This window comes from Mustela putorius, unplaced genomic scaffold (assembly GCF_011764305.1).
Source record: "Mustela putorius furo isolate JIRA1106 unplaced genomic scaffold, ASM1176430v1.1 tig00000253_pilon_pilon_pilon, whole genome shotgun sequence".
Classification (NCBI taxonomy): Eukaryota; Metazoa; Chordata; class Mammalia; order Carnivora; family Mustelidae; genus Mustela; species Mustela putorius.
The window spans coordinates 9,673,662-9,700,253 of NW_025421329.1; the positions used below are offsets into that span (position 1 = coordinate 9,673,662).

The following is a 26,592-nucleotide window of genomic DNA, read 5'->3' on the forward strand; positions in this document are numbered from 1 at the left end:
CAGCACACAAGCAGCAGAATCCACTGTGTCACTCCCAGAAGAGCATTCTCCATGGACTTCTGTGATGTACTACTGGTGAGGAATCAATTGTGGTTTCAGTGGTGGACTAAAAATGTCTATGATAAAACTTGAAAAATGCTGGAAGATTATTTTAAAATACACTTTTAAATGAATGGCAGCTCTTGCTGCCATTCTGTGATGGCAGAAATAAAGTGAGATCAGAAGTCCCAGGAGATTAGCAGGTGCTATAGCCATCAGTTGACTTGGGAAGTCTATTTTTCACAGGAAGTTCACAACCTTCTGTTTTAACAGCTGCAAGCATTGGGGACAGCTCCTTGGAGACAGAGAACAAAGTGGGGAAAGTTGACTTTACAGATACCAAAGGATTATAAAGCCATAGTAATTTGAGTGAGGTTTTAGCATAGAGAGAAATGAACCAGTGGAAGAGTGAAGACTCAGACCCACACATGTATTCAATAAACAGTCTGGGACAATTGCATATCCACGTGGAGAACAAGAATGCACACTGCTTCATGCCATGCATCTCATGGAATAGAGATTTAAATATAAAAGCATAATGTTATGCTTTTAGAAGTACATATACAAGTGTATCCTTGGAACTTCAAGGTCAGAAAGGGTTTCCTTAATAACCAAGTATGAACCAAAGGAAATAATAGTGAAGCATTCAAATTCATTAAAACTGAGAGCTGCTCTTCATAAAAAAAACTCAAAGAAAGTGAAAAAGAAGTGTCATACAGTTAAATGGCAATGGAGTAGGGGAAGGCGGGAGAGAGAGAGAGAGAAAGAGAAGAAGGCTCAGATTAGTAAGAAAAAGAGAAGACAGCCCAAAGGGAGAGAGTTGGGATTAGCATTTCATAGATGAAGAAACACAAATGGCAGGAAACATTAAAAATTCCCAATATCATTAGTTACCAGGGAAATATACAAATAAATTGCATTATACATATGCTGTCTGGCAAAGTTAAGATATTTGATCACATCTGATATCTGGCAGGGCCGTGGAGCAGCACGCAAAGGTACAACGGAACAACAGTGCATTTCTGGATAGACTGTAACTTAGGAGAATTTGGCACTGTCTGGTAAAGTAAAACTGCACGTATTCTGCCGTGGAGCAATTTCACACAGGATCATCTGCGCTGGTGAAACTGGCCTATGTGCACCAGATACGTGTTTAAGAATGTTCACAACAGCATTCTTCTCATAGCAAAAGCCCTGGGAGCAACCCAAATCTCCAGGGTGGCAGATACCTCTGGGGGCGAAGTGGGAGTCAGGTCCAGGTAGTGTACCTGGGGGCTACTGATCTGTTTCTTTAATTGGGTGGGGGGCATGCAGTTTTATTTCTGGGCTTTATGACATGCATATTATAATTGTGTGTATCAAACAATTTAGCTGTATTTCACAGCTAAAGAATTAGAGAGATATAATCTGGGCTCATCACTGGGGGTGTGGGGGGACCAAGAGTCAGAGTATAAACCCCAGTGTGAGAATTATCTTTTACTTGTAACGGAAGCCCTGCCCAAGTAGGCAGCTCAGCACCATTTCCATTTCCCACTGGAGTTACTCTCTTTAGAAGCTAAAGGTGTGTTGCTTATTCATTTTACACCTTGTCTTCAAGCCCACTTTATCTGAGGTCAGAAGGCACACCCAGGCCCAGGTAATTCTTGGTTCAGTGACTCTTGTCACGTCACCAGTGGGACGTTGAGGATTGTGGGAAATACTTTAGCTTGCTAAAATCTGGAAATTCATATTTGTTCCCTGTCTCATCCATGAAGACCCACCACTAAGGATATTTTCTCTGAACGTGTCCCTTCTCAGGAGGCTGGGGACACTTCCTCTGGGAAGATAAGACAGTGGAGTCAGCCTCTGATCCCTCCAGGGCTGACATTTCTGCACGGTGCCTCCATGACCTTAGGTGCATGCCCAGATCCAGTGGGGAAGCTGAGCAACCCACCCAGCTCCAGCCTCCTTTGCCTGGCCTTTAGGGACTTGGAGGATGATACGACTTGTACTTTCTCTGCTTGTCTCAAATAATCCTCAGGAGAAAGTTTTGCACAGAGGGTCTTTGTCATCTTCGTGATGACATTTGAGTTGCAAAGAATTTCTTTTGTGAACACAAAAACAATTGCCAGGGAGAAAAAATAAATTGATGGATGGGGGCCTTCCTAGCCTCAACACACATGCACACACAAGTTCACACCCACACATGCATACCAGAGAGCCTATGGAGCTAGACATACATCATTCACCCTAACAAGAAAACACAAAAGGTCTTTGATTCTTAAGTTAAAAATCTCACCCGGGGTGGAGGAAGAAGGGATAAAGTAAACTCTCTAAGCCTGAGTGCCCCTGTGTCTTCATGTCCACTTCCAGTTCTCAGAGGATTCATGAAAATTTTCGAGGTCTGGCTACTCACTTCTCTCGCCTCATCTCCCCTTGCCCAGCACCTACCAGCTGTGCTTCAGCCACACTTTCCATTCCTTCATGTTTTGTTTTGCCTCGGAGTCTCTCACAAAAAGATTCCTCAGAGAGAAGTCCAGAACATTCTCCTCCCTTACCCAGCCCCCATCCCCACAGCCCAGCACTGTGTGGCTTCAGTTTCCCTTTACCTTTTACTGTGTCCTCTGCCCACATCTCCCTCAGAATTAAGCACTCATTTGGCCTCAGCCAGTGAAATCTGAAGTCCCCTGACCATGTTACTTATATAAACACAAGTCTGCTACACCATGCTGTGTCTTCAGAGGTCCTAGGAGTCCCCGGTATCATTACCCCACACGACTGACAGGGAGGGCTCTTGGAATGGGACGCTGCCAAGTGGAAGAATGGGCACAGTCACAATCTGCTGCTTTGCCAGACAAGAAATGAAGATACAATTTCCCAGTTGCTTGCCATGCAAGCCACCTTGCCAGAACTCCCTGGGACGTGGGAAAAGCATTTTTACCAGTGGCTTCCACAAGGCATATTAGGAAAGAGAACCCATGGTGCGCAGTAGCAAAAACCAAGCCATTTCCATTCAGTGAACCCACTGTGAGACTGTCACCACATCCTCCAGTCTTAGACTGCCATTATGGGCATGTGATGGAGTGTGTGACAAAACAGCCAGCTGGTCCTCTGCAAAGGCTGACACTGAGTGTACGACACGTATCTCTAGGAGTTTGTGGTTTCTAGCTGAAGAGATAGCTGCTGGTTTCCCTCATTCCCTATGGAACGAAACAAAACAAAACAAAAATGGCAAAAATGCCAAAGAATTGACTTTGCTGAGTTCCTATCTTTAAAAACACCTACATTGGTTTGTAGCAGGGATAGATCACGGACTTCTGAGACTTCATGAATCGCAGTCCTGGGAGTTAAAGCACCCTTTTATGCTAAATCCATACCTGCTCTTCTGTTCACCTGTGTGTTACCAGTTTGTTTATGTTCTGCCTTCTAATGTGGCACAGAGCCCATGGATACCCTTTTATACAAGACAGTTCTAATAACTGAATTTCTCCTAACCCCCATGACTATTTTCCTTTCCAAAAAAATATTTTGTTTCTTTGGTCATTCTTTATGGGAATTGTTTCTTAGGTTGTTCACCAGTTTATTTTACAACCTCTCAAAAGGTACAATACCCCAACTCTCCAGCACATGCCCCAAGTGTGAATAAAGGACAGTTCCCTTAAAATACCTTGTTTGACAAGCTTCCAACCTGACTTACGGACATTGCAACCTTGCATGCTTAGATTTGTTTGCTAGTTCACCCATTTCATGCCTGTCTTCTCTCATCTGAGACTGAGGGTTTCCAAATCTGCATTCAAGTAAAAGAGAAAAAAAATCAAATTTCCTGAATGAACCCCCAGGACATGCTCTAAAATTCTCTCTCAATTATTCCTGGGTCCATGCCAACTCCTTCCCACTGAACTGCACTGTGGCATTCCAGATCAAATCAATACTTTAATCGAAATTTAGATCAAATGGTGCAAGTTTTCACAGTGACATCCATACAAAGTGTATCAAGATATGAATATAAAGTTGTCTGGGCTTTATAGCAGCACTTGGTTTAGATTCACTTCTTGCATCAGCACAGCTTGAGAAAAACAGATCCCCAGTAAGTCACACATAATGTGACAGGTAAGTCACATTTCTGAGGGTATATGAGGAAAATTGCTTGCACAGAAATAAGGAAAGAAACTTTGTCCCAACTGCCCCAATCCTGCCCCTGGGCAAATGTTCACTCTTGCATCCACAACAAGGGACAGTGGGTAGGGAATTGTCAGGGTCTCCAAGCTAATCCATTTATATTTTCTCCTTTTACCTTCCATTTTGCTTAATCTCTTTCTGCAATATTTCTTACCAAGGTAAGAGGCACTTTTTGCTTTCACAGATGCAGTGATTTTAAAGACCTGAACACAGTAGCAGCCTTGGAAAAAAGCTCCAACAGGAAGGAGGAGTGCTGGGCAGGGGATGTCTATCTTCCGTCTTCTTGTTGAAAGAAGAGAGCATTGTCTTAGTTCTAGTTTCCTAGAATCCAATGGCTGTGACACAGGTTAGAATGCAAGCAGTTTATTGTGAGGTGATGACAGGAAGTATTGGTAGGATCATGGGGAGGAGACGGGGAAAGAAAAGCAGCCAGTGAAGTGTTACCTTCAAGTGAATCAGCATGTTAGGGAACTAAAGTTTCATTCTGCTGGAGAAATCTGGGAACCAGGTTGCACCCACACCTTGGAACTGGTTGAGAGGGAGCTGCAGTATCTATCCACCACCTCCACTAGTCATTGCTTTGAGGGTAGTTCTTGGGCGTCACTAATTCTCCAGCACTTCTAGCCTGTTGTGCTTGGACAGGCAAGAAGTAGTCAGGCAAAGAAACACAGATGCTGGGGCACTTGGGTGGCTCAGTGGGTTAAAGCCTCTGCTTTCAGCTCAGGTCGTGATCCCAGGGTCCTGGGATCGGGCCCCCACATCGGGCTCTCTGCTCAACAGGAAGCCTGCTTCCACCTCTCTCTCTATCTGCCTGCCTCTCTGCCTACTTGTGATCTCTGTCAAATAAATAAATAAAATCTTAAAAAAAAAAAAAAACAGAAACACAGATGCTGGTAGTGGAAAGGCAGATGTGCTGTTCTGAATTTCCTTATCAGGGAGAGAGTAGAAAACAGACTGAGATCATAGGATGCTGAGGGGATAAAGGAGATGGCACCTGTGAAAGGTCAGCCCTTCAGCTACAGGGAACAAGCAGGGGATGAGTGTTCTGTGAGTTGTCTGCATACTAGCTACATAGCAAGAGCCAGAGGTCCACATCTTTTTCAAAAACGAATGATTATACCTGCCTAATTCTTAATACACTTTCCTTTCCCCCCCCCTTATTTCAAAGAAACCTCAAAATTCCTTGCCAGAAGCATACTAAATCCCATTTGCAACATTGCAAAAGATAGTTAAGATACCAATCTTAAAGATTTTGGTCTGTCACAGTCTAATCAACTTAGCCATCTAACCTATCATAATGCAAAAACCTTTTTTAGGGGGGCAGTTTTCTATTCTTCCTAATTTTTAATACAGTGCTAAAATCACTACATTACTACAAAGTAAGTGCTAAGATAGCCCACCAAGCCCCATAGGAAAGTAAGGAGGATAGGTTGTCTTACATGTATTGATCAAGAAGAACTAAAAGAAACATAAGGAAAAAGAAGAAAACCCAGGATTCCACATAAAACTGAATTTCTTCACTCTAATGCAAAATTCCAAATTTTGAAAATGGCAAGGTCAGTACAAAAGACATAGATCAGGACTTTAGTGGGGCAATTTGAAATTGCCGTTAAGTGAAGCAGCACAAAATCCTCATTTTTTTTTTTAATTTTTAATGTTAGGCTTATTTCATCCTTCAGCTGTCTTCCAAGATCATTTAGACTGTTTTAAAGAAAGCAAAACCCCCTTCCAACAGGCTATTATTATTTTTTTTCTTCCAGCTGTTTCAGAATCTGTGGCTGGAAGAACTCTTTGCCATTAACTATAAACATTAGTAATTGGTCAGCTACTGCAAAAATCAAACAATGTTTTTTTTCTGTTTGTAATTGGAAATGTTTGTATTTAGCTAAAAGGATTTTCATGGAAATGAAGAAGACATTCAATATAAGGAAAGATTATGGAATTGGTTTTATTATGCTGCTCACTGGCTATATTTGCCTTGTTCTTCTTTTTAATGGTGGGGAGTATGGAGTTCTGGTTAACTGTCTTTCCTGATTAATTGTACACCATAAATGAAACTATATTAAAGATCCTTCATGATGAAAACTCATCTGGAGAAAATTTGATTCTTCCTTGATGTTCCAGAAATGTTTAAAATTAAGACTAACCATTATGCAAATGGATTCTTAGATGTTGGTTATCTGAATGATAACTTGGAGTCTGGAAGAATTGTTTATGATTGATGGATCATTGAAAGACCAAAGATAACATATTGTTCTGATTTTTGTCTCCTGAAAGACTGTACATTACTTATAGGTTGTCTTTAATTATATATGCTTTTCATGATTCACAACATCATTCCTTTTAATTTTCCATAGTAATTATTAGTGAAGGGCTGGATGCATATTTGCCACAAGCATTGTATTATCATGATTTACTCTAAAAAGAAAAAGGTAGTAGAAGAAAAAGAAATCTTTTTAGTTACATCATAGAAGTCAAATCCCTCCCTGTGTCCATCACAGTGACTGGTCATTTCTCTGATCTTGACACTATTATCAAACCCATTGGATCCCTGACCCACCCAGATTAGTGAAGGTTCATAAGTTGGGTCTTCCAGATCTCTCAGTCCTTGATTAGACCTTACTTTTATCTTCTCTTCATCTCCTTAATGTAAGTTCCAAAGTGAAGCTGTCTTTGCATGTGGTTTCCACTAGGTCAGAAGGTGGGTCCTCCCTGAGGACTCGGTTGCTTGGGCACATCACCCCACTGTCCATTCACTTCTGTCTGAAAGGATTTTTATGGGAATTATATGTGGTGACACCTGAATGGCACTTAGAATATTAGTATTATTTTTATCTACAGTAAAGAGTCTTATATTGACTTCCCCAGAAGTACACCCTAAGACCAGGATATGTGAGCAAATGGCCTATTTGGGAGGTAGTCCCAGGAAGCATGGGTGGCAGAGTGAGGAAGTGAGAAAAGACAGGGAGTAGTCTACAGATGAGTTGATGAGCAGGTTACATCTTTAGGAAGCTGGGATCAGTCCTGATGGGGACCTCTGACAAAGTAGGTAGGCCATGCTTCAGAGTTGTCCCGTCTCATGTTTGAGGAAGCTGGATTTTCTGTCTGACACTGCTTGTCACTGGTTGTCTCCCCTCCCCTTCATTTTTCCCTTCTTTCTCCTAATGTCCTCCATGTTATTCCTTATGTTCCACAAGTAAGTGAAACCATATGTTAATTGACTTTCTCTGCCTGACTTATTTCACTTAGCATAATCTCCTCCAGTCCCACCACATTGATACAAAAGCTGAGTATTCATCCTTTCTGATGGCTGAGTAATATTCCATTGGGTATATGGACCACATTTTATTTATCCATTCATCTGTTGAATCTGCTTTTTCTATAGTTTGGCTATTGTGGACCTTGCTGCTATGGACACAGGGGTGCATATATAGTTTTCACTACATCTGTATCTTTGGAGTAAATACCCAGTTGTACAATTGCAAGGTCATATGATAGCTCTATTTTTAATTTTTTGAGGAACCTCCACACTGTTTTCCAAAGTGGCTGCACCAACTTGCATTCCCACCAACAGTGTAAGAGGATTCCCCTTTCTCCACATCCTGTCCAACACTTGTTTCTTGCCTTGTCAATTTTTGCCATTCTAACTGGTATAAGGTGGTATCTCAATGTGGTTTTAATTTGAATTTCCCTGATGGTTAATGATAATGAACATTTTTCATGTGTCTGTTAGCTGCTTGTATGTCTTCTTTGGAGAAGTGTCTATTCCTGTCTTCTGCCCATTTTTTGACTTGATTGTTTTTTGGGTATCAAGTTACAAAGCTGTGATTACCAAGACAGTATGGTACTGGCACTAAAACAGACACATAGACCAATGGAACATAATAGAGAGCCCAGATGTGGACCCTCAACTCATGGTGAAATAATCTTTGACAAGGCAGGAAAAAATATCCAATGGAAAAAGACAGTCTCTTCAATAAATGTGCTGGGGAAATTGGACAGCTATATACAGAAGAATGAAACTCCACCATTCTTTTACATAAAACACAAAGATAAACTCAAAATGGATGAAAGACCTCAATATGAGACAGGAATCCATCAAAATACTGGAGGAGAACTTGGGCAGTAACCTCTCTGACATTGGTCACAGCATCTTCTTTCAAGAAACATCTCCAAAGGATTCCTGGGTGGCTCAGTCGGTTAAGCGGCTGCCTTCAGCTCAGGTCATGATCCCAGGATACTGGGATCGAGTCCCACATCGGGCTCCTTGTTCAGCAGGGAGTCTGCTTCTCCCTCTCCCTCTGCCTGATGCTCTGCCTTCTTGTGCTCTCTCTCTGTCAAATAAATAAATAAAATCTTTTAAAAAAGAGAGAAAAAAAGAAACATCTCCAAATATAAGGAAACAAAAGTGAAAATGAACTTTTGGGACTTCATCAAGACAAAAAGCTTCTGCACATCAAAGTAAATAGTCAACAAAACAAAGAGGCAGCTCCCTGAATGAGAGAAGGTATTCACAAATGACACTACAGACAAAGGGCTGTAATGATGGATTTTAAATTTTCCTATAGACACATGCATGAGAGACAGTGCCCCTGAGTGTGACACTCTCCTATGGGTGGACCCAAGTTTTGACAACAATCTCTCAGATGTTGAGAACTGATAATACACTGTAATTATCTTATAATAAACATTTTTAAAAATTGTGTTATGTTAGTCACCATACATACACTATCATTAGTTTTTGATGCAGTGTTCCAAGATTCATTGTTTATGTAGAACAGCCAGTGCTCCATGCAATATGTGCCCTCCTTAATACCCAGAACTAGGCTCACCCATCCCCATGTAATCAGCATTTTATTCATGGTCAAAGTACAAGAACACCTCAAGAAATGCCTCAGTAAGGAAGGAAATTGGTCAATGCTTATTCTCATTCTGGCCATTCTATTCCTTCCCAGACAATCAAGCAAGTCCAAAGGAAGTTCCAAGAGTAAGATGTCAGACAATATTCACAGCTTCTCTGCACATCCACCAGCAAGTCTCCTGGAGAAAGTGGGTAAGTGGCCCAGGTGCCAGGCTCATAGCACTGAATTCAGAGACATTTTTTGACTCACACTGTGTGAACTTGGGTTGTTTACTGAGACCTGGATGCTGTATTGTTGCAATCATGTGTATCTCATCCAGCTCTGCCATTTACAGGGAGCACTCAACCCAGGTATGTCAGCCACCATTTTGGATTCAGGAAAGATTACTTCCTGGATGGTATTAGCCTCATGTGTGTGAGGCAAGGCCTAAGGGGACAGCTGAGTTTCAGAAATCTTCCTCATCTACAACTGTGTGTCTGTTGGTGAAGATTTTTTGTGAGAGTGCGGGAGTATAAGAAGGTTAAACTTCCATCTGTCACTGGAGAATTTTTCTGCTAGGCATCATGACAGTCCAGCTCTTTTCTGTGTGAGTGATATAAGATACTGTCTCTCATCTCCACATCTTTTGAACCTAGTTTTGGCACTTATTAACATGGTTGCTGGGCAAGGAGTAATGTTGTTATAGTGATATCTAAAAATAGCTCTAATTTTCATCAAGGAAATAATTTCCAAGCTTTGGTACTTTTTGTATTTGTTGTAATTGCTTTTGACACATTTCCCATCTGATTGCAATGTGCAGGTGTGTAATGGGACCCATGCCCTCCTGGGTTAAACCAGTGCCAGGAGCAAGTTTTTCAGTGAGAATGATTCAGCACTATGCTCGTAATATGAATTTCCAATTGCTATTAGAAACCCAAGATCAGGGCATGTTAAAGACAAACAGAAGTTAAATAGAGTGTATCCCAATGTCTTTGTGAAAACAGTGAGAAAGCAGAGGTACTAAGGTGTTAGGGACTGCCCCAGTAGTTCCAGATTATTTAGCAGGAACTACAACAGAAACCAGATTCCAAGCTCCACTGTTTCCCGCATGAATCCAGCCAGTCAGCCTCAAAACCTCAGACTTGTCTAACTTTCTCTCCCCTTTTCTCCCCTAAATATAGTTGTTCATGTCCTGCCATTATGTCTTTCCTGATTTCTGTCTACTAAAATTCTCTGATTCCACTCCTATCATTTTAGCCCTTCATTCAGTCCTATATTAACTTCAGCTGTCACTCAACTTGTCTCCTTGGTGGCCATCTTTATCTGCTTCAACTCCCCACCCCCCATTCCTTCCACTTCCAGACTAGATTTCCCCATACATTGCTATGCATTCGTCTTTTGTAAAGTAAGGCTGTTCCTAAGTTACAGAAGTAGAGAGTTAAAAGGCATTTTTAATAAATGCCAATTAATTGCTGTAACAGCATACCCTTTATGTGTCCTTCCATGTCACCTCTATTCCAACCCATGCTGATGGTTTCCTACTGTGAGCTCCAGTGACTCAGTCTGAAGCTGTCTCTGGTTGAGAAAGAAGCTCCCCTTAATGCAGAGCAAGCAGGAAGCACCAGGCAATTGAGGCTTCAGGAAGTGACTCTCAACCAGTGATGTGTGGGAGATTCTTAATTCTTCTGAAGAAGTGTTCTTCTGTTCAAGGTCTCCAGTGGGGATTAACTGCATTTTCTCATGACGATAACCTGCGTGATAGCACACCTGTATCAATTCCCTTCTCTTCCCTCTCCCATTTTTCCATTTTTCCATTTTCCACCTAGTGCTTCTTGGGATTACCTCCCAGATGAACAGCTTGCCCTCGAATTCTTGTCTCAGAAGCTATGTTTTTGGGAAGCTAATCTAACAAATATGGGGTAAAATTGGCTCAAGGCTCAAGCCTGGGATGAGGAAAAGAGAGCCAAGATGAAACTACACGTCAGGAAGGGATCATCCCACTGGAGCAGTGGGAGGTGTCAGAGAGACCTTTCTAAAGACCTGGGGAGAACTGAGGATGATTCATGTGAGGAAAACTAAAAGAATTTCTTAGAAGGCAACTTCCTATAATTTGTTCCAAGGCAAGGTACAGGGAAGTGAAAAGTGAAAGTTTGGTAAAGTGCTGACCAGGATCTTGGAAAGGGCTCTGTTCTTTATGCTGAGGGAAATGGGAGATCATAGAAGAGGTTAACAGAGAAAAGGAACATTATAATATTGGCAGTTTTGAAAGATTTCTGTCTCTAGTCTGTTTGTCAGATTGGGGTAGGGGAAAGAATGGAGGCAGAGAGACAGTGAAGAAGCTGTTATAGTTATTCAGGCAAGAGATGATGGGTTTGGAGGATATGTAGCAAGTGGAGATGAAAGACTTTGTTTTGTTGGGAGGTGGTGGTTGGGAAAAAGGAAAATTCCAGAATGATCCTAGAATGGTGGTTCAAGAAACTAGGTGAATAATGCTTTTATTCACTGAATGAGGGGGTTATGATGGGGAAGAAGATGATGGGTTTGGTTTGGGGCTTGCCATATTTGGGTTTTAAGTAGGAATGTTTATTTTTGACATATACATAGGAATGTTGAATTAGATGGTGGGATTATATGGGTCTGAAGTTTAGGAAATAATCAGTATACAGGTACTAAGTGAAGGCATACATATGGACAAAATGTTTCAGGAAAACATTATTAATTTGTTTGACAGAGAGTGAAAAGATGCAAGTGCCAAGAGATTCATGATAATAGCATTTTATGGGTGGGTAGCAATCAGCAAAGGAAGCCAAGTGGGGATGACTCAAAAGTATGGGTGGAAAATCAGGAAAATGGGAATGCCACAAAGTACAAGGGAAGAAAAATGCTGTCAGGGATGAAGTTGAACTAAGAGCTGAAAACTCTCTGTTGGATTTCATGACAAGTAGGTCTTTTATGACGTGGGGAGAATGGATTTCCATTGAGTGATAGGGCCCCAAGATCCCTGCCAAGTGACTAAACTTGAGAATGTAGTGTGAGTGAGACAGGTGTAGACAGCTCTCTCTAGAATATGACTAAGAAAAGGCTAAAGAAATGGAGTAGCAGAGGAAGATGTTGGCTTTTATTTTTTTATTTTTTAAAGATTTTATTTATTTATTTGACAGAGAGAAATCACAAGTAGATGGAGAGGCAGGCAGAGAGAGAGAGAGGGAAGCAGGCTCCCTGCTGAGCAGAGAGCCCGATGCGGGACTTGATTCCAGGACCCTGAGATCATGACCTGAGCCAAAGGCAGCAGCTTAACCCACTGAGCCACCCAGGCGCCCAGATGTTGGCTTTTAAATAGTCAGAAATTAAATCTGCATTTTGACAATGACCATTATAGAAACATAGAAACTTATTGTAGTGAAAAGTGTGGAGCCTGGTGGATTCAATTTCTAGAGACATATAAAAAAGTTGGATCTAAAATTATGAGTCTGTCTTACAAGAGAATTGTTGGCTGATCTGAGAATCATCAGCACAGTAGTGATGCTGGAGAGCGAATTGGATGGGAAGAGAAACTTTGGGGGAGGCAAACTTTTCCTCTATCCTCCTAGACAATCTGGGCCCCAAAACTAAGTTGATATAAGACAAATCAACAGGAGAAAAGCATAAACATTTTATTTTTCATGAGTACTTGGTAAACTTCACAGGAAAATGAAGACCCAAAAAGTGATTAAGCCAATGTGCTCATATACTAGTTTAGACAAAGAGTATTAACTGTAAAAAAAAAAAAAAAGGTTAAAATGAGTGGGGAGCCTAAAGGAAGATGAGGATTATTTTAATATGGTTTGTTTTTACAGATTTCTCTCAGCCTGACTCCCCATCTCTGGGGATAAGAATGTTCTTTTCCTCCTGCTGTATGGATGGCATCTTTTACAGGGGAGTTTTATTGCTTGCTTTCAGAGAGAAGAGGAGAGGTCAAGAGTGTGCTTCCTGCATCTTCTATTTCTCATGTGCCTTTAGCTCAAAGTAATTTTGATGTCAGAGTTGGTACATTTCAGGGTGGTGTGTTTTGTTATCCTTCAAAAATCCAGTCTAAGAAAATATTTTATGTGGTTAAGAATACAGAACAATATACTTAGTAATACTTGTTTATTCAAAACTATAACTGGTGCCAGACACTGTGCTGAGTTTGGGGTAACCCAAGAAAGAATAGAAAGGGAAGTATCTGCAGAGAGATTGAGAATGAAGACCCAGGAATACTAAAAGAGAAGCCCATAGGATGCACATAATTCACATGAGAGAGCAATGATCTATGATCTCATTAGGATCCAAGGAGGTTCATATTTGTAGGTCTTCTGAGTGGAATCCAAACATGTTCACTGCCTTTCTGCTCATTTGACCTAACCTTTATGACTTGTAGGTCTTCTGCATTGCTTCTTGTTTCACTTTTGGTTCTCAAATGCTATGCTTCAGACTTCTACTCAAGAGAGACAACACGAATTTGAAATATGTGTTCTGCACTGGTGTCCAAGGCCAAACTAACCAGCAGGCTGGTACTCTGTCATTCCTCTCCCTGTGTACATTTCCATTATCAGCTCTTAGCAACCTTCATCATCTCACAGACTCACAGGGAACAATTGCCTTTTTTTACTTTCCAGAGCAATCTGTTAGGATTAAACTCAATCGTCCATTTTCTGTAACCATCAACAACCATGAATAGTTGCTATTGTAACGTGTTCCAGTGGTCACTACCATTTTCATTAAAACCAAACCATCATGGAAACAATCAAGACCACACAAGTAATGCCAGGGGAGGGGATGGGAAGAGGAAGAGTCTAAGTGGAATGTGTCTTGAGGATGATCAGTGTCCAGAATTTTTTTTCTCATTTATTAAGTCAGTAGGAAATACTTCCAAAGATAACTCTTGTCACAGAGAGATGCTAGTTGACCTTCACCTTGTTTCTTGGTCTTGTGTCCTCTGACATCCTGATAGCGTTGATTACTTACATTTGCCTGATGTTGATTGTGATTTTATAGTACACCATTTGAAAAGTGAACTTCCAAAAATATGTCCATAAGTCATATGTGCAGCTGTTATACATCTGAGCTTAAGATGAGCTCAGCACTTCATGATGCAAATGTATTTCTATTGTTTAAGAAACTGCCATTTGGGAGAAAAGAATAAACAATAATATGCTTAGCAGGATTTTTTATTCAAAATTACTATTGGTGCCAGGGGACCCTGGGTGGATCAGTCAGTTGAGTGTCTAACTCTTGATTTCAGCTCAGGTCCTGATTTCAGGGTCATGAGATTGAGCCCTGTGTCAGGATCTGCGCTCGGCATAGAGTCTGATTGGGATTCTCTCTCTCTATCCCTCCTCACCCCCACAACCCCATCTCTCTCTCTCTCTAAAATAAAATAAAATAAATACTATTAGTACCAGACTTTATGCTCAGTCTGGTGTGTGAGGGAAAGTACAAATATGAATACAGTCTCGAACTCATTCACTGTCAGGGGAGAGAGATTTATTTTAAAATTCACAATATAATGTAATATGTGCTATAATAGAGATCTGCATATACTTCTTTTGGAGAAGATCCTAAAGTGCTATCTTTATTAATAATCAAGACCACATTTTACATAAGAAATCACTAGAGATTGTAAGAAATACATTTCAATATGAAACCTCTTGACTGTTTTGGTAAGTTTTTCTAATTTTTCTATTCCTGAGGAATAGAAAAATATATGAGAAAAATATGCAAAAAATATGCAAAAAATATATGAGATTCTTTGAAATTAAAAATAATTAATGTTATCTTAGTCACTAAGGAACATATATTAAATAACAGTTCAACATAAAAAAGTCTTAGGTTGATTCTAGCATAATTATTTTAAGAATCAAAGGAATATGAAAAACATCACAAGTTGTCTGATTCTGAGACTCCACATTGCACTGGGTAATTAACAAACTTTTTTTATTATGGACTAATTTTAGATTTACAGAAAATAATTATAACAGTAGTACAAAGCTTCTGGTACCCAGTTTTCCCTCATAGTTACCTCTTACATATCTATGCTACATTTCTTAGAACTAAGAAATTAAATTTGGTATATGACTATTAAGTCATAAAAAATTAAAATTATTACTATTATTATTAAAATTATTACTATTAAAAATATGACTATTTTTTACTTAATTTTCACCAGGCTTTTTCTCCATTAATTTCTTTGTATACTCCAGGATCCAAGCTACAATCTTCCATTGGACTTAGTGTACTATCTCTTTAGTTTATGACTATTTCTCAGCCTATTCTTGTTTTTTTATGGCCTTGATGATTTTGAATAGTTTTGGCTACCCAATATTTTATGACCTCTAATTCAATTTGGGTTTTCTAATGTTTTGCTCATCATTAGAGCAAAACATCTCTTAACATTTAAAACATCATAACAATAATGTTAGCTCATCAAGTATGAGTTTTGAGGAAGAATATTACAGAGGTGTGGTGTCCTTCTTAATACATCTTTTCACAGGCAGTATACAATATAATGGTGCTGTTAACCTTGATTATTTTGTTAAAGTGGTGTCTGCCACATTCTTCCACTCTGAAATTGCAATTTTCCCTTTCTATAATCCTCTTTGGAAGTGAGCAAATAAGTTCAGGCCACTTTTGAGTGAAGGGGGATGTTTAAGTTCCACTTTGTAGAAGGGAAACTGTTTTCATTTATTACTTTAAATTCACTGGTAAGGAAAATTTGTATCTTCTCTTTATTTATCATATATATAAATAATATTTAAAATATAATACTTAAAATATTATAATTATTACATTATTTTATTATATAGTAAAAATGATAATTTAAAAATATCAGTATGGCCTCAAGGGTATTTATTTTATGCTTTGGATGATGATCCAACATTACATTATTTATAAAGTTTTATCAGAACACAGATTTGAGAACTGCTTATTTAGCCTGTTAGGGAGTTGGGAAGGTCTATGTCTCAAGGAGAGTGCTATTAGGAAGGAAGAAGAGGAATACAAGCTAAGAGGAAACCAGGCTTATTACTTCAAATAGTTTTACAGTTTGCTTCGATTTTTGCTTTCCTTTTTGAGAACTTGGGCTTCCTTTTTAGTGTTGATCTGTTGTTAAAGAGCATATGATATACAACTATGTCTGGTTCTATATTTACTGGTGATTTACACAATGAATACTGTTAGGCTGAAAAAAGGAATGAAAGAAAGAAAGAAAGAAAGAAAGAAAGAAAAGAAGAAAGAAAATTGCACATTAAAAAAAGAAAAGAAAAGAAAAACATGTCTTCTACTGCCCAAAAGAATAAGGTTAACAATAAAACAAAACTGTCGTGTATTAAAATGTCCTCCACTTTAACAATATTTTTCTTTAAATTTTTTATTTCTTTTCAGTGTAACAGTATCCATTGTTTTTGCACCACACCCAGTGCTCCATGCAATTTGTGCCCTCTCGAATACCCACCACCTGGTTCCCCCAACCTTTCACCCCCCGCCCCTTCAAAACTCTCAGATTGTTTTTCAGAGTCCATAGTCTCTCATGGTTCACCTCCCCTTCCAATTTCCCCCAACTCCCTTCTCCTCTCCATTACCCTTGTCCTCTATGCTATTTGTTATGCTCCACAAATAAGTGAAACTATCTGATAATTCACTCTCTCTGCTTGACTTATTTCACTCAGCATAATCTCTTCTAGTCCCATCCATATTGCTACAAAAGTTGGGTATTCATCCTTTCTGATGGAGGCATAAAACTCCATAGTGTATATGGACCACATCTTCCTTATCCATTCCTCCATTGAAGGGCATCTTGGTTCTTTCCACAGTTTGGCGACCGTGGCCATTGCTGCTATAAACATTGGGGTACAGATGGCCCTTCTTTTCACGACATCTGTATCTTTGGGGTAAATACCCAGGAGTGCAATGGCAGGATCATAGGGAAGCTCTATTTTTAATTTCTTGAGGAATCTCCACACTGTTCTCCAAAGAGGATACACCAACTTGCATTCCCACCAACAGTGGAAGAGGGTTCCCCTTTCTCCACATCCTTTCTCCAACACATGTTGTTTCCTGTCTTGTTAATTTTGGCCATTCTAACTGGTGTAAGGTGATATCTCAATGTGGCTTTAATTTGATTCTCCCTGATGGCTAGTGATGATGAACATTTTTTTCATGTGTCTAATAGCCATTTGTATGTCTTCATTGGAGAAGTGTCTGTCCATATCTTCTGCCCATTTTTTGATATGATTGTCTGTTTTGTGTGTGTTGAGTTTGAGGAGTTCTTTATAGATCCTGGATATCAACCCTTTGTACTGTCATTTGCAAATATCTTCTCCCATTCCCTGGGTTGCCTCTTTGTTTTGTTGACAGTTTCTTTTGCTGTGCAGAAGCTTTTGATCTTGATGAAGTCCCAAAAGTTCATGTTTGCTTTTGTTTCCTTTGCCTTTGGAGACATATCTTGAAAGAAGTTGCTGTGGCTGATGTCGAAGAGGTTACTGCCTATATTCTCCCTTAGGATTCTGATGGATTCCTGTCTCACGTTGAGGTCCTTTATCCATTTCAATTTTATCTTTGTGTACGGTGTAAGGGAAAGGTCGAGTTTCATTCTTCTACATATAGCTGTCCAGTTTTCCCAGCACCATTTATTGAAGAGACTGTCTTTTTCCCACTGTATATTTTTTTCTGTTTTGTCGAAAATTATTTGCCCATAGAGTTGAGAGTCCATATTTTGGCTCTCTATTCTGTTCCACTGGTCTATGTTTCTGTTTTTATGCCAGTACCATGCTGTCTTGGTGATCACAGCTTTGTAGTAAAGCTTGAAATCAGGTAATGTGATGCCCCCAGTTTTATTTTTGTTTTTCAACATTTCCTTAGCGATTTAGGGTCTCTTCTGATTCCATACAAATTTTTGGATTATTTGCTCCAGCTCTTTGAAAAATACCTGTGGATTTTTTATCGGAATTGCATTAAAAGTATAGATTGCTCTGGGTATTTTTACAATGTTTATTCTTCCGATCCAAGAGCATGGAATGGTCTTCCATCTTTTTGTGTCTTCTTCAATTTCTTTCATGAGTGTTCTGTAGTTCCTTGAGTACAGATCCTTTACCTCTTTGATTAGGTTTATTCCCAGGTATCTTATGGTTCTTGGTGCTATAGTAAATGGAATCGATTTTCTAATTTCCTTTTCTGTAATTCTGTATTTAACATTGTTAGTGTATAAGAAAGACACTGATTTCTGTACATTGACTTTGTATCCTGCCACATTACTGAATTGTTGTATGAGTTCTGGTAGTTTGGCGGTACAGTCTTTTGGGTTTTCCATATAAAGAATCATGTCATCTGCAAAGAGAGAGAGTTTGACTTCTTCATTGCCAATTTGGATAGCTTTTATTTCTCTTTGTTGTCTGATTGCTGTTGCTAGGACTTCTAATACTATGTTGAACAAGTGTGGTGAGAGTGGGCATCCTTGTCATGTTCCTGATCTCAACGGGAAGGCTGCAAGCTTTTTCCCATTGAGGATGATATTTACTGTGGGTATTTCATAGATAGATTTTATGAAGTTCAGGAATGTTCCCTCTATCCCTATACTTTGAAGTGTTTTGATCAGGAACCAATGCTAGATTTTGTCAAGTGCTTTTTCTGCATCAATTGAGAGGACCATGTGGTTCTTCTCTCTTCTCATATTAACTTGTTCTATTACATTGATTGATTTGCGAACTTGAACCATCCTTGTAGCCCAGGGATGAATCCCACCTGGTCATGGTGGATAATCTTTTTAATGTGCTGTTGGATCCTGTTTACTAGGATCTTGTTGAGAATCTTAGCACCCATATTCATCAGTGATATTGGTCTGAAATTCTCCTTTTTGGTAGGGTCTTTGCCTGGTTTGGGGATCAGGGTAATGCTGGCTTCATAAAAAGAGTCTGGAAGTTTTCCTTCTGCTTCAATTTTTTGAAACAGCTTCAGGAGAATAGGTGTTATTTCTTCTTTGAAAGTTTGGAAGAATCCCCCGGGGAATCCATCATGTCCTGGGCTCTTATTTTTTGAGAGGTTTTTGATCGGCACTTCAATCTCATTACTAGATATCGGTCTATTCAGGTTGTCAATTTCTTCTTGGTTCAATGTTGGGAGTTTATAGTTTTCCCGAATGCATCCATTTCATCTAGGTTGCTAAGCTTATTGGCATATAACTGTTGATAATAACTTCTGATGATTGTTTCTACTTCCTTGGTGTTAGTTGTTATCTCACCCTTTTCATTCATAATTTTATTAATTTGGGCTTTCTCTCCTTTCTTTTGGATTAGTGTGGCCAATGGTTTATCGATCTTATTGATTCTTTCAAAAAACCAGCTTCTAGTTTCATTGATACATTCTACTGTATCTCTGGTTTCTACCTCATTGATCTCTGCTCTAATCTTGATTATTTCCCTTCTTATGTGTAGAGTTGGTTTGATTTTTTGTTAATTCTCCAGTTCTTTAAGGTGTAGAGACAGCTGATGTGCTCTGGATTTTTCAATTTTTTTGAGGGAGGCTTGGATGGCTATATATTTCGCCCTTAGGACCGCCTTTTCTGTATCCCATAAGTTTTGGACCGAAGGGTCTTCATTCTTACTGGTTTTCATGAATTGTTTAAGTTCTTCTTTGATCTCCTGGTTGATCCAAGCATTCTTAAGCAAGGTGGTCTTTAGCTTCCAGGTGTTTGAGTTCTTTCCAAACTTTTACTTGTGACTGAGCTCCAGGTTCAAAGCATTGTGATCTGAGAATATGCAGGGTATAATCTCAGTCTTTTCGTATTGGTTGAGTCCTGATTTGTGACCCAGTATGTGGTCTATTCTTTTTTTGTTGTTGTTAATTTTGTATTTCTTTTCAGCATAACAGTATTCATTGTTTTTGCACCACACCCAGTGCTCCATGCAATCCGTGCCCTCTCTAATACCCACCACCTGGTTCCCCCAACCTCCCACGCCCTGCCCCTTTAAAACCCTCAGATTGTTTTTCAGAGTCCATAGTCTCTCATGGTTTACCTCCCCTTCCAATTTCCCTCAACTCCCTTCTCCTTTATATCTCCCCTTGTCCTCCATGCTATTTGTTATGGTCCACAAATAAGTGAAACCATATGATAATTGACTCTCTCTGCTTGACTTTTTTCACTCAGAATAATCTCTTCCAGTCCTGTCCATGTTGCTACAAAAGTTGGGTATTCATCCTTTCTGATGGAGGCTTAATACTCCATAGTGTATATAGATATGTGGTCTATCCTTGAGAAGGTTCCATGTGCACTTGAGAAGAACGAGTATTCTGTTATTTTGGGGTGGAATATTCTGTATATATCTATGAGGTCCATCTGGTCCAATGTGTCATTCAATGCTCTTGTTTCTTTATTGACTTTCTGCTTCGATGATCTGTCCACTTCTGTGAGAGGCATGTTAAGATCTCCTACTATTAATGTATTCGTATCAATATGACTCTTTATCTTGATTAACAGTTTTCTTATGTAATTGGCTGCTCCCATATTGGGAGCAAAGATATTTATAATTGTTAGATCACCTTGGTGGATAGTCCCTTTAAGAATTATGTAGTGTCCTTCTGTATCTCTGACTACAGTCTTTAGTTTAAAACCTAATTTCTCTGATATGAGAATTGCTACCCCAGCCTTCTTTTGAGGCCCACTGGCATGAAAGATGCTTCTCCATCCCTTCACTTTCAGTCTGGGTGTATCTTTAGGTTCAAAATATGTCTCCTGTAGACCCATATTGATGGGTTTTGTCGTTTTATCCAATCTGCAACCCTGTGCCATTTTATGGGTGCATTTAGGCCATTCACATTGAGAGTGATTATTGATGGATACATTTTTATTGACATCGTGTTACCTTTGAAGGCTTTCTTTCTGTAGATTGTCTCTATATTTCTGTTCAATGCTATTCTTTGGATTTTTCCTTTTTTTATAGAACCTCCCCCTTAATATTTCCTGCAGTGTTGACTTGGTGGTTGCATAGTCTTTTAAGCCTTGCCAGTCTTGGAAACTCTTTTCCTCCATCCATTTTGAATGTCAGTCTTGCTGGATAAAGTATTCTTGGCTGCATATTCTTATCATTTAGTGCCCTGAATATATCTTTCCAGCCCTTTCTGGCTTGCCAGGTCTCTGTGGACGGGTCTGATCTTATTCTGATGGACTTTCCTCTGTACATAAGGAGCCTCTTTGTCTTAGCGTCTTTCAAGAGATTATATCTACAATTATGATTCCTCAATTTTACTATCAGGTGCCTTGATAGGTTTTTTTTTTTTTTTTTGAATCTATAATCTTGAGGGGAGACCATTCTGCCTCTAGTACATGAATGCTGGTTCCATTCACGAGATTGGGAAAATTTTCATGAAGAACTTGTTCCACTGTATCTTATAGACTTCTTTCTTTCTCCTCCCCTTCAGGGATTCCAATAATTCTGGCGTTGGAATGTTTCATGGCATCATTTATTTCCCTGATTCTGTTTTAATGGCTTCTAAGCTGTTTGTTCCAGGCTTCCTCCTGTTCCTTTCTCTCTATCTGTTTGTCCTCCAGATCACTAATTCTATCTTCTGTCACAGTTACCCTAGCTTTTAGAGAATTTAGATTAGATTGGAACTCATTGACAGCATTGTGAACCTCATCTCTGGTAGCTTTCAGTTCTGCCCTAACATTGTGAACATCATCCCTGGTCACTTTCAGTTCTGCCCTAATCAATTACATTTGGTCATCCATGGCTTTCTCCAACCTAGCTATTGCCGGGATAGTTGTTAGCCTGAATTCTCTTTCCGACACATTGTCTATGTTGATAGCCGTTAGCTCTGTTGCAGAAGGCCCATCCTCTGTATTTTTCTTCTGTTGGGCATTCCTCCTCCTAGTCATTTTGGTAAGAGATGGCTGAACAGATGTAGCTGGATGTGTCTACCATAGTGCAGTCAAGGTGCAACCTGGAACGCTTCTGAGCAATCAGAATTCCTTACCCAAATGAGAGAAAAAAGAAAAGAAAAAGAAAAAGAGAGAGAGAGAGAGAGAGACAGGTAAAAAAGGGAAGATAAAAGAGAAGGTTCGGGCCAAATGGGCCCCAAGGTAAGATTTATGAAGTATACAAACAAAAACAGACAAACAAAAAGACTGATAAAAGTATATGACAAGAGGAAAAAATATATACATATGCAAATAAAGGAAGAACCTGGTCAAAAAAGAACCCCAAGTATAAGATTTATATACTACCAGGACAAGCACAAAAACACAGAAACACTGGCAGAAGAAAAAAATGGGAGAGTGGTTATAAATTCTCAGTGTGGATGAGGAAGATTATTTTGATTCTTCCTGGATGTATCTTGATGTCTTTGTTAAAGGACTCAACTTTCCAAATATAAAGAGGGATTAAAAATTGGTTTACCTATAGGGGCAGCATTGATTTGGGAAAGGGGATTACCTTGAAGTTTAACTCTATATGAATATTAGAAAATAAAATAAAAAAGGAATAAACTAGACTAAACTAAACTAAAATTTAAAAAATATTAAAAAATAGAAATACAAAAGAAAAACACAGGTATATGTATCAAAAAGTTCAGGTTAGAAGGTTATTATGGAATTTGACATACTGGACATCTCACTGTAATGGTAAATAGGTTAAAAAATTATCTATATAAAAAAAAATGAACCAGAATAGTGGGAATGAGTTAAAAATAAAAGTTGTATCTATGAAGTAGTGGCGGTTGTTCTCTTGTAGTCTTTCTTTTCTTTCCTTTTCTTTTCTTTTTTTCCTTTCCTGGTTGGTTTTCTGGGGGAGGGACCTGCCACGTGGGTTTTCAGTCAATGATGTTCCCTGAGTTAAGTCCTCCCACCCCCCTCAAGGGGGTGGGCTCTGAGGAAACCGGTTTTTTCAGGCTTGTGTTCTCTGGAGGTTTTTATGTTTGTTCACTTTTTTTGTCTCGCCTTGACCGCTTTTGATGGTTTTTGGAGGTTTGGAGGAAAGCAAACTACACCCTGCCTCCCTTTCAGAGAAAAGCCTCAGTCTGCTCTCCTGTGGGTGCTTCAGAGCCCATATAAATTCCCCCTTGGCTGCTGGCAGAGCAGGTTCTGAGTTGTGGTCCCTGCGGACACAGGCTCTTCTGCTTGTACCCAAAACCATGTCAGCGGTGGCTGTCTGGGCAGCTCAAGACCGCCAGAGAGGTTCCAAGCAGTGATTGCACACTGAGATTTTCCTGCTGGCCTGGGCTGGGAGTACCTAGTCTTTCTAGGTCTAAGAGCACCAGACTTGCATGCACCTCTCTCAGGGGAGGGTATGGGTCACACGCATCTCAGGCTCTGATAACAGGGCGTGGGTCTGAGATCACCAGGCTGGGCCTTCTCACACCTCTCTCAGGGGAGGGTGAGGGGCATGCGCATCTCAGGCTCTGTTAGCACAGCTCGGCTTTCCGCTGTCTGGTGAGGCTCCCAGCCCCTCACAGGAGCTGGACCCTACGCATTCTCAGGTGTGCTGGTGGCTCAGGGACCAAGACCTCACACCTCACTCTCTCCGACTCAGTACCCAGGGAGGCTGTCCTGGGTTTGGGGACTTAAGCCCCTGTCCCTAGCCACCCCGATTCCCACAATTTCCCCTCCGTGATCCTTTGCTCTTTTTGAGTGCTTTCAACCAGTCTCCAAGTTAATGCTGGTCCCCAGACATAGGGCATTCTCGTACTGGGTGTATTACTTTCCAATCATTCACCTCTGGTGGCTCCCTCCCCCTTTTGTTTATCTTCTGATATCAGTCTGACATTCTCATTCCGCTTTACCTGCCCACTGGCATCTTCTGCCCCTGTAGAGATTCAGACGTGTATAATTCTGATCTCAGGCTGATTTCATGGGTGATCAAAGTTCTTTGGTAGGTAATCAGCTCACTTTAGGGTTCAGGTTGAAACGGCGCCTCCTCCTACTTCCCCGCCATCTTGTCTCCCAATGTACTTTAACAATCTTTCAAAACTTCCTATCTATATCTTCATGCCTCCATCCCCCTTTCCCTTCCTGGAATTTCCATCCTTTTTGGAAAACCTACTTAACTTCTAAGCCCTTGCTCTTCAAAGAGTGATCTGCCAACCAGCAGTATTAACATCACTGGGAACTTGTTAGAATTATAGAATGTTGAGTTCAACTTCTGACCATTGATTCAGAATCAGCATTTTAATGGCACCCTCAGGTAATTCTCATGTCTAATAAAGGTCAGGGAGCACTATAGTAAGATATCTCAACTAACAACTTCCCAAGGAAGCCTTCCCTGATATGCCCTTCATCTTTGCCAGATGCCTGTCTCCCTCCTCTCTACCTACTTCAGTGCTGTGTAGGAATCATTTGTTGGTAGAAAAAGAGATGTTTCATATTCATCTTCTTATCCTCAGAGATCACTTGTATTCTCAGGGATAACTTTCTTTCATCCCAGAAATAACTACTGAGCACCTGTGATAGTCCAGTCACAGGAAAACATGAGGAGGATGCCACTGGTGAACACAGGACACCATTCCTTTTTATAGTCTGGGCATCAAAATGATGTTCATCAAAGAGAAACAGAGACCTTACTGATAGTCTTGTCAAGTTATCTAAGCCTCAGGTATTTGAACTTGGAAGAGCAGATAAACATTCATTGACTTTGGGATCCCACTACTCCATAAGCATATAACTGTATCTATTCAAGGTCACCATTTGCATATGTAAGTTCAAAATAGAGAAAACAAGCACGTGGAGTTAATGCATAAGCATTAGGACTGTACCTAGAGAAATTTCACTCTCGGAAAAGTTTTTACAGGTTACAGCTACTAACCTGTTGTTTGGTTCCTTTTCAGAAACCCTGCCCCAGGATTTCCCATATTCCCAGTATTTATGCTGCCATAGTCAGAGAACTCCCCACACCTATAAGCAATCCATGGCATCACCAGTTATCTTTGACAGCTGACTTCCTCCTCATTGATTGACTTGATAAGTTTATCTGTGCCTACTTTTGGCTTTCTGAATAGTCTCTCTCACTGCCTTGGATAGTCCTCATGTTCTTCCTACTCTCTGCTTCCCAGGTGATATACCAATATGAGTAGCCCAACAAAGATTCTTCATGAAGAAGTTAATGCTGAAGACAAGTGGGCTGTCATCCTATTTAGAACCACTGAATGAGATGTCACAGAGTAATCCCACCTGAGGGGCCAGGAAGTTGGAATATCCTCCATAACTCATTCATCATTGGTCAAAGGCTGTTTTTAGGCCTGATACTTCTGGCCTGCCATCTGGGCAAAATAAGTGTTCAATAGTCAGAACAAGTGCAAAGCCTTTGCTTGCAGAAGTGAGTACTAAGAGAGTGTGAACAAGACACCAGCAATACCTGCTACAGAGAGGGGCAAGGAGGAGAGTGTGGATATCAGAATATAGAACTTGGCCACTGGAGAGCTGAAGTAGGAAATATATATATATTTTACAGCATTTCCTTTAAGAAAAACAGTGAATAGTGTCGAATCTACAAAAACAGTATAAATAGCACAATAGCAGCACTTTTTAAATCAGATGTTGCAAAGACAACTCTAGCTGTTTCTCTGCAATTTTTAGAATGACCTCACTCATAGCCAAGGCAACCTACATAGCATAGCTAGAATCTGGAGAAGAATCCCTTCCATCTTTTTTCTTCCTCCAGGGGGTGTCCCATGCCACCACCAGCTGTTGCGTCTCCCAGTCACATCAGGTATCTGAGGAGTGGCTACTCAAAGAATACTGAAACACCTTGGGATAATGGAATCCCTGAGTCAAGATCCACTGGCATCATCTTTTATTCCTTGCATGTTACAAGAATCACCTCCACCCCCAAGAGTGCCCTTGTGTTCTCTGAAGGTGTTTTCATGAAGACCAAGGAATACAGATAAGGAGGTTATTCTAAGCACAAAGCCTTCTGCCCTCTTCCACTAAGAAATACACAAATTTTTAGGAATTCATAGTCCCTTATAAAGGTGGTAGCTGCAGGGTTCCTAAACTCAGGGCATGGGCCAAATAGAAAAGATTTCCCTGTTACCTTCAAATGGGATCTCTTAGGTGTATGCCTCCTAGCATGCCTTTTTTAGATGGGTAGTTTTTTAGTCTCTCCAAACATGTGGGGAGGGACCTCATTTTTAGACATGGAGTGATGGGGAGAATGGGGTACAGCATCCAGAAGAAACAGAAGAAAGTTCTAGCTAATCAATTATGAGCTGGGGAAGGAATGAAGTAGTGAGAAAATTGGGGGATATGATGATCTTAACTATGAGAAGTTAAATTTAAATTTTTAAGAAGGAAAAAAATCTGTAAATGTTAGATGGCTATATAAGGAAGTATTCCATTCTGGGTTGTTTTAAGATACATCCTTTCTCCAAGACCCTGTAACAAATCTTGAAAAAGTACAGTGTTTTGTTTTGTTTTTTAATCTGAAATCAGATGAGTCTAGCCATAGTGACATTTTTCTAGTCAGCAAAATCATGAATCACTCCTTTCTCAAAGGACTTCATTAATGTCAGCACAAAAGACTCAAATTTCTCCTCATATTTATCATTTGGAATT

At 40.0% G+C, this 26,592-nt stretch overlaps 1 long non-coding RNA gene across 1 annotated transcript; it reads left to right on the forward strand.

Moving 5' to 3' along the window:
- LOC101680680 lies at window positions 1-26,374 on the forward strand. The gene is made up of 3 exons (XR_199559.3): window positions 1-75; window positions 9,153-9,250; window positions 25,700-26,374. It is a non-coding gene; the product is annotated as an uncharacterized LOC101680680 (long non-coding RNA).
- The last annotated feature ends 218 nt before the right edge of the window (window positions 26,375-26,592 follow it).